The 14766-nt window shown below is 43.4% G+C and overlaps 1 long non-coding RNA gene across 2 annotated transcripts in view; it reads right to left on the reverse strand.

Annotated features, from left to right (window-relative positions):
- Positions 1 to 2152: 2152 nt before the first annotated feature.
- Positions 2153 to 14766, reverse strand: part of LOC140210914 (uncharacterized) — a 30301-nt gene continuing 17687 nt past the window's right edge. The window contains exons 3-5 of one of the 2 annotated variants that reach the window (XR_011889333.1): positions 12173 to 12346; positions 8148 to 8389; positions 2153 to 3096 (exon numbers count right to left, since the gene is read on the reverse strand). This is a non-coding gene — a long non-coding RNA (uncharacterized lncRNA). Of the gene's footprint in view, positions 8390 to 12172; positions 12347 to 14766 lie in introns of both variants that reach the window. The other variant, XR_011889332.1, reaches the window with a different exon arrangement.

A 14766-nucleotide genomic window follows, 5' to 3' on the forward strand; every position in this document is an offset into this window, starting at 1 on the left:
GATTGATTCCTGGAATGGCAGGACTTTCATATGAAGAAAGACTGGATGAACTGGGCTTGTACTCGTTGGAATTTAGAAGATTGAGGGGGGATCTGATTGAAACGTATAAAATCCTAAAGGGATTGGACAGGCTAGAAGCAGGAAGATTGTTCCCGATGTTGGGGAAGTCCAGAACGAGGGGTCACAGTTTGAGGATAAAGGGGAAGCCTTTTAGGACTGAGATTAGGAAAAACTTCTTCACACAGAGAGTGGTGAATCTGTGGAATTCTCTGCCACAGGAAACAGTTGAGGCCAGTTCATTGGCTATATTTAAGAGGGAGTTAGATATGGCCCTTGTGGCTAAAGGGATCAGGGGGTATGGAGGGAAGGCTGGTGCAGGGATCTGAGTTGGATGATCAGCCATGATCATAATAAATGGCGTTGCAGGCTCAAAGGGCCGAATGGCCTACTCCTGCACCTATTTTCTATGTTTCTAAGTATTGGCATTTTTGGGGGAAAAAAAAGACTGAAGTCAGGGTAAGAAATGTTGAGGGGACGGGGAGGAAGAAGTACAAGGTGGGATGTCATGGGTGAAACTGGAGATGGGGAGGGGTGAAGTAAAATATCTCCTAAGAATATATTTTTCCTTAATGAAACCAGGATTCAGCACTCCGTGCCGACATGTGTAAAACTAATAAGAAGTATACACCACTAAAATTAAATGAAAGCACGATCCAGAAAAATGAAGAAATGGTCACTTTGGAAGATCAAGTTAACCACTCATGTCCTCCATAGAGGCATCCCGATCTGAGCAGACAAGTTCCTCGCAAACTGAGAAATGACTATGCCTTGCGATGCCTGCACCTCAAGTCTTACCAGCTGGAGCTGAGAAACAATGATTATTATAGGTTGACAAACTCTCTAGAGACAGCCGATCACTGGACATAATGTCTTGGCCTCCAGAACTGCCCGTGGCAACAAATTCCACAGATTCACCACCCTCTGTCTAATCTCACCTTCGTTCCAAAAGGACCCTCTGCTCCTTGCCCCTATGGGTTCTTTTACCTTAGTGCTCTAATTCACTCAGGTTCATTGCACCACATCAAATCAAGAATAGCTGATCCCCATCTGGGCTCAACCAGGAGCTGCTCTAAAAGGCCATCTTGTGGGGATTTGAGGGATTCTCCGTCTTGGGATACAGCACCAACCTGATTTTCCCAATATAACTGAATGACCATCTTCCATGACTATTGTTGCAAAGCAGAGTCTACCTGACTCTGCTTTGGACACTTCTAACTTGCACTGGACACTTATAACTTGATTTTAACATGTGGCTGTTGTGTTTTACTATTCATTGTTATGTTTATTATTTAGTGTTGCGTTTGTTATGTTATGATTGCACTGCTTCTGGGAAACGCTGTCTCATTCTGCCCTGCAGAGTTGATGTACGGTTAGAATGACAATAAAGTTTTTTGAATCTTGAATTGCCCTTTCGGCCAGCATTTTCTATCTCCTGTTGTAATTTGTGGACAATATACATACTACTGTTTGGGGTCTCTAGATAACTCCTATCAGAGTCCTTTCACCCTTGCTGTTCCTTAGTTCTTCCCACAATGACTCAACACCTTCCAACCCTATATCACCTTTCTGATGATTTGATTTGATTTTTACCAACAGAGCCACAGCACCCTCTCTGCCTACCTGCATGTCCTTTCCAGAAACATACAAGTCTATGGGACACAAGAGATACTGCAGATGCTGGAAATCTAGAACAATATGGAGGAGCTCAGCAGGTCAGGCAGCATCCATCGGTGGCAACCAACGTTTTGGCCCAGGTATCTGGAATATTGACAGGCAAAGAAAATAGAAAAGCAAAAATGAAAAAAAAAGTTAGACAAAATTTGCTTCAGGGCTCAATAAGATTTGCCAAGCAGATCTCATGGTATAGCAAATACAACAAAGGCAATAAACACCTTTGTTATACCCATATTAGTGTATCCTTTCAGCAAAATATCCTGGGCCCATTCCGATCTGGAAACATCACAATGAAAAATAAGAAATGAAATGACAAATTTAGAAAACATGATTTACCACTTAGATTAAAACCAGCGAGGACAGAAGGAGGAAAAGCTATAACAGACATTTTAAAAAAAAATCACCCAACAGTCTGATAAGATTTCTTAAGTATATATTTTCATACAAAATAAACAGGATTCGAAACACCAGGCAGGTATATGCAATTCTGATAATAAATACAGGCCAGAAAACTTAAATGAGAGACCAACTCAGAAAAAATGAATCATCACTATGGAAGAAAACGTTAACCAGTGGAATGAGTATGACTCGGCATGGGAGACATCCCAATGATCTGAGCAAGCTAGATGTTGTCAAGGAAGCATCAAACTCAGAGAAACAGAGGTTCCTTGCAAAAATACAGGACAAGGTTAACATAAAAAATATCAAAATTACATAAAAGGCAAACTAGCAGATGATAAATGCAGAAAATGCCAAGAAACCAGACACAATCCAACACATTCCAAGATCCTGAAGCAGTTTAACTCAATACAATTACTTACAAAGGTACAATCAAGTTGCAAATATCATTCACCAAAATCTTGCTTTTAAATACAAACTCATGAATGACCACCGTAACTTCATTAAGGCACCATAAATTCAAGCCTGATCCAGTTATAGTCAATATCTTATGAATTATATGATAATCAGATTATTACAGATAGGACAATCCATAATAACCATCCGGATATAATATTACAGGATAAACATGCAGGAACAACTCACTCAATAGATTCCCAACACACACCCGTTCCTCGACCAATTGAGCATCTCACAACGGGCATTGTTTGTCGTCGTCAGTCAGACAACTGAATTATTTTCTCTGTCAATCAGCTTCCAAATGTTGCTACTTTGTCATTTGTTGTCACACCTCGCTGCTGATTCCATTCTCATCATACGTTCTTACCCCGACCATCGTCCAGAGCCCCAAACTCTGCCCTGTGCAGACCCGCCTCTGGTTTCTGACCCTCCTCTGTTGAACATCCAACTGATGGTTTCCCATTCTGCTTTCAGTCTTTAGAGGACAGTGGTGTTTTCTAATACCTGTTAGAAGCAGGGAAAATGACCCATAATGTGGAACTGAGTCGTGATTCAGGAGATTAACTACCAATGTCATTCTTCCTCAGCCCAGAGATTAGAGGGGCGAAGAACATCTCAGACAGAACTGCAGTCAGCTCAACTTCAGTCTGCAGAAAATTCAAGGGAAACCTCTTCACCCACAGAGTGGTGACTGTTTGGAACCCATCACCACTGGGAGAGCAAGAGGTGAGCAGCAGGGGAGGATTCAAAAAGACTGTCGTGGAACAGAATCACTGGCAGGATCCAGCCGGCCTGAGTTGACTCTCTATTGCACATTAATTGTGTTATAAATTCACTAAGTACAGGAGACAGAGTTTAAAATAGAACTGATTTATTTGTCGCAGACCCAGAATATTAAACTCCAGTCCCATTAAGGTGAATATGCAGCAGAAAAAACTCCTCCCATGCCCAGTGACCAGGGTGCAGAACTGGGTGTGGTGAGCAGCAGCAATAATTGCAGAATTCAGCACGGACAGTCACTCTCAAAATTGCATTCAGCACGGTGATGGACAATTATCCAGCTTGCAGCTTATTGACACTTTCTCCCCAGTGTGAACCCGGTAGTGTGTCACAAGGTTAGATTACTGAGTGAATCCTTCCCACATCCCTCCCCAGTGTGAACTCAATGATGCACATTTGGTGGGGATGACTGAGAGAATTTCTTCACAATCTCTGAGCAGGTGATCAGCTTCTCCCCAGTGTGAACTGACTGGTATGCCAGCAGATCAGATGACGGAGTGAATCCCTTCCCACATTCACAGCAGGTGAACGCCCTCTCCCCAGTGTGAACTGACTAGTGTGTCAATCGGTGAGATGCCTGAGTGAATCCCTTCCCACAGAGTGACCAGGTGAATTGCCTCTCCCCAGTGTGAATTGATGGTGTCTCTGTAGGTTGGATGACTGAGTGAATCCATTCCCGCAGTCCGAGCAGGTGAACGGCCACTCACCGGTGTGAACTCGCTGGTGAGCCATTAGGTCAGATGACCAAGTGAATCCTTCCTGACAAATTCAGCAGATGACCAGCCTCTGCCCAGTGTGAACTGACTGGTGCATCCACAGGTGGGAAGGCCGACTGAATCCCTTCTCACCCACAGAACAGGTGAATGGCCTTGTCCCAGTGTGAACTTATACAACCATATAACAATTACAGCACGGAAACAGGCCATTTCGGCCCTTTTAGTCCATGCCGAACTCTTACTCTCACCTAGTCCCACCGACCTGCACTCAGCCCATAACCCTCCATTCCTTTCCTGTCCATATATCTATCCTATTTAACTTTAAACGACAACATTGAACCTGCCTCAACCACTTCTGCTGGAAGTTCGTTCCACACAGCTACCACTCTCTGAGTAAAGAAGTTCCCCCTCATGTTACCCCTAAACTTTTGCCCTTTAACTCTCAACTCATGTCCTCTTGTTTGAATCTCCCCCACTCTCAATGGAAAAAGCCTATCCACGTCAACTCTATCTGTCCCCCTCATAATTTTAAATACCTCTATCGTCCCCCCTCAACCTTCTACGTTCCAAAGAATAAAGACCCAACTTGTTCAACCTTTCTCTGTAACTTAGGAGACGAAACCCAGGTAACATTCTAGTAAATCTTCTCTGTGCTCTATTTTGTTGACATCTTTCCTATAATTCGGTGACCAGAACTGTACACAATACTCCAAATTTGGCCTCACCAATGCCTTGTACAATTTCAACATTACATCCCAACTCCTATACTCAATGCACTGATTTATAAAGGCCAGCATACTAAAAGCTTTCTTCACCACCCTATCCACATGAGATTCCACTTTCAGGGAACAATGCACCATTATTTCTAGATCCCTCTGTTCTACTGCATTCTTCAATGCCCTACCATTTACCATGTATGTCCTATTCTGATTAGTCCTACCAAAATGTAGCACCTCACATTTATCAGCATTAAACTCCATCTATCATCTTTCAGCCCACTCTTGTAACTGGCCTAAATCTCTCTGCAAGCTTTGAAAACATATTTCATTATCCACAATTCCACCTATCTCAGTATCATCTGCATACTTATCCAATTTACCAGCCCATCATCCAGATCATTAATGTATATGACAAACAACATTGGACCCAGTACAGATCCCTGAGGCATACCCCTAGTCACCGGCCTCCAACCTGACAAACAGTTATCCAGCACTACTCTCTGGTGTCTCCCATCCAGCCACTGTTGAATCCATTTTACTACTTCAATATTAATACCTAACGATTAAACCTTCCTAACTCACCTTCCGTGTGGAACCTTGACAAAGGCCTCAAGTCCATATAGACAATATCCACTGCTTTACCCTCATCAACTTTCCAAGTAACCTCTTCAAAAAATTCAATAAGATTTGTCAAACATGACCTTCCACGCACAAATCCATGTTGACTGCTCCTAATCAGACCCTGTCTATCCAGATAATTATATACACCATCTCTAAGAATACTTTCCATCAATTTACCCACCACTGACGTCAAACTCACAGGCCGATAATTGCTAGGTTTACTCTTAGAACCCTTTTTTAAACAATGGAACAACATGAGCAATACGCCAATCCTCCGGCACCATCCCCGTTTCTAATGACATTTGAAATATTTCTGTCAGAGCCCCTGATATTTCCACACTAACTTCCTTCAAGGTCACTAATAGCTACCACATCATACTTCCAGGTATCAATCCATGCTTTAAGCTCATCCACCTTTCTTAAAATCTCCTAGCATTAAAATAAATGCATTTAAGGATTTTCCACCTCTTACTCTCTGTTTATCACTAACGGTGCAAACAACTTTACTATTTGCTGTTTCTTCCTTCTCCCCCACATCTGTTCCTACACTCTGGTTCCCCTCCCCCCTTGTATCTAGTTTATCCACCGGAGCCTCCCTAGCAAACCTACCTGCAAGAATATTTGTCCCCCTCCAGTTCAGACGTAAACCATCCCACCAGAACAGGTCCCACCTTCCCTGGAAAACTGCCCAGTTATCTATAAATCTGAAGCCCTCCCTCCTGCACCATGTCTTCAGCCACGTGTTGATCTGCGCTATCTTACTATTTCTAAACCCGCCCGCACGTGGCACTGGTAGCAATCCTGAGATTGCTATCCTGGAGGTCCTGTCCTTTAACTTGGCGCCTAACTCCCTAAACTCACCTTTCAGTACCTCCTCACTCTTCCTACCCACGTCATTGGCCCCTAAATGGACCACGACATCCGGCTGCTCACCCTCCCTCCTGAGAATACCGAGAACTCGATCCGAGATATCGCGGACCCTGGCACCAGGGAGGCAACAGACCATCCGGGATTCTCGATCTCTTCCACAGAACCTCTTATCTGTCCCCCTATCGAATCCCATATCACTACTGCTCTCCTCTTGCTGATGTAAAGTTGAAGTCAGAAGTTTACATACACCTTAGCCAAATACATTTAAACTCAGTTTTTCACAATTTCTGACATTTAATCCTACAAAACATTCCCTGTCTTAGGTCAGTTAGGATCACTACTTTATTTTAAGAATGTGAAATGTCAGAATAATAGTAGAGAGAATGATTTATTTCAGCATTTATTTCTTTCATCGCATTCCCAGTGGGTTAGAAGTTTACATACACTTTGTTAGTATTTGGTAGCATTGCCTTTAAATTGCTTAACTTGAGTCAAACGTTTAGGGTAGCCTTCCACGAGCTTCTCACAATAAGTTGCTGGAATTTTGCTCCTTTCCTCCAGACAGAACTGATGTAACTGAGTCAAGTTTGTAGGCCTCCTTGCTCGCACACACTTTTTCAGTTCTGACCACAAATTATCTATCGGATTGAGGTCAGGGCTTTGTGGCAGCCACTCCAATACCTTGACTTTGTTGTCCTTAAGCAATTGCCACAACTTTGAAGGTATGCTTGGGGTCATTGTCCATTTGGAAGATCCATTTGCAACCGAGCTTTAACTTCTTGGCTGATGTCTTGAGATGTTGCTTCAATATATCCACATAATTTTCCTTCCTCATGATGCCATCTATTTTGTGAAGTGCACCAGTCCCTCCTGCAGCAAAGCACCCCCACAACATGATGCTGCCACCCCCATGCTTCACAGTTGGGATGGTGTTCTTCGGCTTGCAAGCTTCACCCTTTTTCCTTCAAACATAACGATGGTCATTATGGCCAAACAGTTCAATTTTTGTTTCATCAGGCCAGAGGACATTTCTCCAGAAAGTAAGATCTTTGTCCCCATGTGCACTTGCAAATGTAGTCAGGCTTTTTTATGGCAGTTTTGGAGCAGTGGCTTCTTCTTTGCTGAGCAGCCTTTCAGGTTATGTCGATATAGGACTCGTTTTACTGTGGATATAGATACTTGTCTACCTTTTTCCTCCAGCATCTTCACAAGGTCCTTTGCTGTTGTTCTGGGATTGATTTGCACTTTTCGTGCTAAAGTACGTTCATCTCGAGGAGACAGAATGCATCTCCTTCCTGAGCGGTATGACGGCTGTGTGGTCCCATGGTGTTTATACTTGCGTACTATTGTTTGTACAGATGAACGTGGTACCTTCAGGCGTTTGGAAATTGCTCCCAAGGATGAACCAGACTTATGGAGGTCCACAATTCTTTTTCTGAGGTCTTGGCTGATTTCTTTTGATTTTCCCATGATGTCAAACAAAGAGGCACTGAGTTTGAAGGTAGGCCTTAAACTACATCCACAGGTACACTTCCACTTGAATCAGAAGCTAATTGGCTAATTGCCTAAAGGCTTGACATCATTTCTGGAATTTTCCAAGCTAGTTAAAGTCACAGTTAACTTAGTGTTTGTAAACTTCTGACCCACTGGAATTGTGATATAGTCAATTAAAAGTGAAATAATCTGTCTGTAAACAATTGTGGAAAAATTACTTGTGTCATGCACAAAGCACATGTCCTCAACATCTTCCCAAACTATAGTTTGCTAAAAGGAAATCTGTGGAGTAGTTAAACAATGAGTTTTAATGACTTCAACCTAAGTGTATGTAAACTTCCAACTTCAGCTGTACCTTCAGTTGAGATGACTGAGTGAATCCATTCCCACTGGCTGTGCAGATGAATGGGTTCCCCCCGTGTAAAATGATGGGCGTGCCAGTCGGTCAGATAATCGAGTGAATTCCTCCCCACAGTCTGAGTAGGACGGATGATCGAGTGAATCCCTTTCTCCTCTTTTTAAATATCTGGACAGAAACAGCAAAACTGGCTTGTTGTGTTCGAGATTCCTGTAGACAAATTCCTTGTCATTTTTAACCTGTAAAAAGATTTACAAAATCCATCAATGGGTTTAGGACACCATTTCAGATGAGATCACTTGAGTTGTCAAGGTGTGATCTAGCATCACACTGTTACAGTGAAGTTCAACCCAAGTTGTAGAGAAAAATCATCTTCTAACTGGGCACAGTGCTGGTATCTGGGATGACCATCAAATTCTCTGATGCTCTTCCTGTCTCTATAAGAATGGGGCATTTCTGCCATCTCCAATCTGTGACCTGGCTCAGTCTGACTCTCTCCACTGGTACTATTCCCTGTTCCCACTGAGCTGCATGGGTGTCTGGCCCCACAGGAAATGAAAAACTCTCACACAAGTAGCTGGCAGTGCATTCCACGCACCCACCACTCTCTGTGTAAAAAACTTACCCCTGACATCCCCTCAGTATCTATTTCCAAGCACCTTAACACTATGCCCCCTCATGTTAGCCATTTCAGCCCTGGGAAAGCCCTGGGAAAACACCTCTGGTTATCCACATGATCAATGTCCCTCATCATCTTATACACCTAAAAAAGGCTCTGAACATAAACAAGGAAATTATACATTGCTTTGAGGATTTGTTAGAAGTATGCAAAATTATGAGGGTATAGATAGAGTAAATGCAAGCAGCTTTTTCCACTGAGGTTGTGTGGGACATCAACCAGAGGTCATGGGTAAGTGGGGAAGGTGAAAATTTAATGGGAACTTGTGGAAAAGCTCTTTACTGAAATGGTCATGAGAGTGTGGAATGAGATACCAGCACAAGTGGTGAATATGAGCTCAGTTTCACCACTTAAAAGAAGTTTGGTTTTCAATCTTTTTATTAAGTTTCAGATTAATATACATAACAATATTAATGATACAAAAAGAGATCGGTATAACATTGATAATGGTTAACATATACAAGCATAATTCTAGTAAAAGATATAATTCAGGCCTCCCAATCTCTCGGTAACTGAACATGGAAAAAGAATTTTGTAAAGGATGCCCTAGACTTAAAACAAAACAAAACTGGTTTGTCCTATTCCTTTGGATAAGAACACTATTTGTCATTAACTCCACTCCTCCATAGATAAACAAAAGATTATTTAAAAAGGAAAAAGGATCTGAAGGAGTCAACTTACGTCATATGAAAATGTTGAATAAACGGTCTCCAGGTTTCTTCAGGCCATTTTTCTCGGCGGTTGATCGGGACAGGACTGCACAAGAGCATGTAAGTCGGTTCGTGAGGCAGAGGGAGTATTTAAAAGAGAGCAGTTTGACGGAGCATGCGACAGAGTAGAGGGAGACAGAGTAGGAAGGCTTTGTCTCGAGAGGCTTCAGCGAGCAGAGGCTGAGGACGAACTTCACTCCAAGTGAGGTAAGGCTGGGAAAGTTCCTTTAAAAGGAGAACGGTCTGCAGTGGTATTTTATTTGAAGCAAGGAAGGCGGTGAGGCTGTAGCGTACTGGGTAGGTCATGGCAGCTGAGATCGGCCCCGTGGTTTGTTCCTCCTGCAGCATGTGGGAAATCAGGGATACTTCCAGTGTCCCTGACGACTACGTGTGCAGGAAATGTGTCCAGCTGCAGCTTCTGGCAGACCGCATTGAGCGGCTGGAGCTGCGATTGGATTCATACTGGAGCACCCGCGATGCTGAGAAAGTCGTGAATAGCACGTTCAGTGAGTTGACCACACCGCAGGTAAAGGCTACAAAGGCAGAAAGGGAATGGGTGGCCACTAAACAGCGTAGCAGTAGGCAGGTAGTGCAGGAGTCCCCTGAGGTCATTTCCCTCCTAAACAGATATACTGTTTGGGATACTGTTGGGAGAGATGTCTCATCAGGGGAAGGCAGCAGCAGCTGAGTTCATGGCACCATGGGTGGCTCTGTGGCACAGGAGGGAAGGAAAAGGACTAGGAGAGGTATAGTGATAGGGGATTTGATTGTAAGGGGAATAGATAGACGTTTCTGTGGCCGCAAACGAGACTCCAGGAGGGTATGTTGCCTCCCTGGTACAAGGGTCAAGGATGTCTCTGAGTGGCTGCAGGACATTCTGGAGTGGGAGGGTGAACAGCCAGTGGTCGTGGTGCACATAGGTACCAACGACATAGGTAAAAAATGGGATGAGGTCCTACAAGGTGAATTTAGGGAGTTAGGAGATAAACTAAAAGTTAGGACCACAAAGGTAATAATCTTTGGATTACTACCAGTGCCACGTGCTAGTCAGAGTACAAATAGGAGGATATTTCAGATGAATACGTGGCTTGCAAAATGGTGCAAGGGGGAGGGATTCAAATTTCTGGGGCATTGGAACCAGTTCTGGAGGAGATGGGACCGGTACAAACAGGACGGTCTGCACCTGGGCTGGACTGGAACCAATGTCCTAGGGGGAGCATTTGCTACTGTTGTTCAGGAAGATTTAAACTAATGTGGCAGGGGGATGGGAACAAGTGCAGAGAGACAGAGGGGTGTAAAATGAGGGTAGAAGCAAAAAGTAGTAAGGTGAAAAGTAAAAGTGGCAGGCCGGCAAATCCAGGGCAAAAATCAAAAAGGGCCACTTTTCAACATAATTGTATAAGGGCCAAGAGTGTTGTAAAAGCAAGCGTGAAGGCTTTGTGTGTTAATGCAAGGAGCATTCGTAACAAAGTGGATGAATTGAATGGGCAGATAGTTATTAATGAATATTATATAGTTGGGATCAGAGAGACATGGCTCCAGGGTGACCAAGGATGGGAGCTCAACATTCAGGGATATTTAATATTCAGGAGGGATAGACATGAAAGAAAAGGAGGTGGGGTGGCATTGCTGGTTAGAGAGGAGATTAACGCAATAGAAAGGAAAGACATTAGCCGGGAGGATGTGGAATCGATATGAGTAGAGCTGCATAACACTATGGGGCAGAAAACTCTGGTGGGAGTTGTGTACAGGCCACCTAGCAGTAGTAATGAGGTTGAAATAGTGGTCTTCGAAGGCCTGTTCAGTAATATGTGGGGCATGATATTGCATTATGGCCTAATAGTTGTACATATCATTGTTATAATTACTGCTGTACGCTGTTTTTACCCACTGATAAGTCAATGCTGTACTTGGTTGGTTTTTCTGTAAAAAATTACTGTTTTGTTGATCATGTAATGATCAAAAGGAGAGAATGAAAAAGTTTGCAAAAGGGTTAACACTTTGCTAAACAATAGCAGGCAGTTTCTCTGAAAGAAACTGCTGATGATCAACAGATGTGCTAAGCCATGCTGAGCCATATTTCTTCTTGAGGGTAGCTAGCTAGGGTTTCAGGATGCTTATCTCCTTGTGCACTCATGTGTAGAGATAGGACAGCTTCAGTCTGTTGTGTGTGTGTAAGCCACTATGACTATTTTGTAATTTTCTTTAGAGGCTGTCATGTAGTAAATAACTTTGGCTCCAGCCATTCTTGTGTGGGGGGTATCTGGACAGATATATCTGTGGTGCAAGGGGAATTGTTAGTCAGTTAGTGGATTGGGCGGGAAAGGTCATAGACCGTTCCTGTTTGAGGGACTAACTAAGTAAGCCCTGGGTGCTTGGAGTAAAGAGTTTGTACTTATACGGTCTCTGAGTGACTTTATCCAGATTCGACTTCCGCAGAATGGGAGTGGTTTTAAAGGGCTGGGTTGCTGGAAGCACATTACCAGACCTGGAGTGATTGCAACTGGGTCTGATAGAGGCATAACTGGTTCTTCTGGGCACATTCAGTCTCACTCCAACTATTTCCTACCTTCCTTTGTGCAGGTATGTAATACTGTATCTAAAGGACCAGTGTTTGAGTAAATGAGACTCACCAAACTTTCTCCTGACTGAATCACTGGATTCCCCGAGTCAGATGGGTCCTATCCAGATTGAGTTGATGCTCTCAATCCTTGAGTTGGTTCACTTGCTGCTGTTCCCCCGTCTTCAGAAGTGGTTCGCTTCCAGTTGGGGTTTTTCTTCCAATAAATCTCTCACTGCAGATCTAACTTTAACCAGAGAGATAATGAAGGACATTAACAATAAAATGGAGAACCAAACAATTCTGCTCCATGTTTCTAAGAAGAAAACTCACTGAAATTTAAACATTGAAATTAAATATCATGATCTCAGTGAACAACCTTTTATTGTCCCTCACACATCACAAAACGATATGGGATAAGAAGGAGCCATCATTCAGGCATGGTAAGACATAAGACACAGGAACAGAATTAGGTGATTCGATCCATCTGGTCTGCCCCACCATTCAACCATGGCTGATTGTTATTCCAACACCATATTCCTGCCTTCCTCCTGTAACCCTGAAGCTACTTAGCAATCATGAATATATTAATCTCTGTCATAAATATACCTAAATGGCAGCCTCAGCCAACCTCTGCAGCAACAAATTCCACAGATCAGACATCTTTTGGCCAAAAAAATTTTCTCATCTCCGTTTTAAAGGGAAGTATCTTTATTCTGAGAACTGTGCTGTCAGATCACAGACTCTCCGTCTAATGGAAACATCCTCTCCATGTCCACGGTATCCAGGCTCTTCAGCATTCGGTAGGTTTATTTAACCATACATCCCTCCACCACCCCCACTGTCCCTCTGAACTCCATTGAGCACAGGTCCAGAACCATCAAATGCTCCTTGTACATAAAGCCGATCATTCCTGAGATTATTCTTGTAAACCTCATTAGCAACAACTGTACTGAACACATTTCAGGAATAACAGACAAAATGGTACCAGGATAATTTACTGGGAAAATTTGTGGTTTCTTTACTGTTCTACTATCACAGAACGAGCCATTTCCATTCCCAGGTTAAAACAGGTCCATTTCCGGAAATTTAAACCATTCCAGGGTGAATGTAATAAAAAGAAATTGGAATTACCAAAAACGCTCAGCAGGTAAGGAACAGCTGTGGGGAGAGGAACAAACTTTACAATTCAAGTTAATAACGTTTCATCAGAGTGACTTCAAACATTTTCAGTTTTTAGTACAGATTTCCAGCAACTTGACATTCTGCCTGATTCCACCAAGTGACAGACAGGTGAAAGTGAGGGGGGTGGGATTTCCAAACACAGTTTGAACACCAAACTCACGGGTCTATTTCTACTGTTGTAAACATGGAACAGCCCATTTACTCCAAGCTTCTCCTTGTGAGGGATGGAATACAAACTTATTCTCTCCGCAGGTTGAAAGCCATTGCTTCCAAAGGAACTCCAGAAACAAAGAACTGATCCCAGACCAGGAATATTCGCTCAACCTGTGCAGTTTGATCCCCGAGTCCATAGTACTTGGAGTTAAAACTGTGATATCCCAGGACCCAACCTCACAGAGTCACACTGCTGAATCTGCCACTCACCAACCCTGAGAGACTCACAAATCACCCCCACATCTCACACTGGGTAGTGCAATCCGGGATTTCCCCACAACCAATGTCCGGCTGCTCGAAATTTCTGCTTCATTGCAGAAGGACGACGATCCAGCCCCATCTGTAGAAGCACTAACCAAGGTCAAAGCCAAAACACAAACAGTTCCATATCTGGAATGCCGATCACAGGATTATAGCCCAAGCACCAACTCTCCCAGGACTCTTTGCTGCCAGTAAAATGCTGTAGTGTGTCAGCCAGTCACAGTTCAAAAACTAGCACCTCCACACCAATGCACAACAGAACTGCTACCTGATGACCCTATGGCATTCAAGCTAAAAAAAAAACGATTCTGGAAAATAACTCAGCGAGGCCAAAAGTGCAAAAGAACACTTCACAATGAAGACAAGGGTTTGAAGAAAAATTGCTGATATATAACACTGAGGTGGTTAGATACAGGGTGTACCAGGGTTGAACCAGATGGTTGATGTACATCACTGAAGCGGGGGGGCGGGGGGAGGTGGGGTTGGGAGACTGGACAGAGGTTGAACAAGATGGGCAGGAATGAGCAGACTAAACCAGGTGGGAGAAGGGATCAAGGACCATCACTGATGGTCCTCCAGCGATACCCAGATAATGAATGAATAGTACATACTACTGTATAGAAGATTCTAAAATGACAAAAGTTAGAACAAACAATAAGAACTTTGTCATATATACTTTGACCCTCACCAAATTTTTATCAACACACCATAGAAAGTTTCCCATCCGGACACTTCACGCCATTGCATGGTAACTGCTCTGCCCATAACTGCGAGGAACTGCAGAGACCTTTGGATACAGATCAGCACATCACAGAAACCATTCTCTCTTCTAGACTTCCCAGTCCCTCGGTAAAGGAGGCAATGAAATCAAAGATCCCCACAACCTGGGACGTTCTCCTTTCTCACCCACCCCAATTGGGGAGAAGATACAACAGCCATAAAGCTCAAGGACAAATGCGAGAAGCCTTAGGAAGCGAGTTAAGGGAAGTTAACGGAACTCAGTGGCCA

Source organism: Mobula birostris, chromosome 16 (assembly GCF_030028105.1).
Source record: "Mobula birostris isolate sMobBir1 chromosome 16, sMobBir1.hap1, whole genome shotgun sequence".
In the NCBI taxonomy this organism is placed as follows: Eukaryota; Metazoa; Chordata; class Chondrichthyes; order Myliobatiformes; family Myliobatidae; genus Mobula; species Mobula birostris.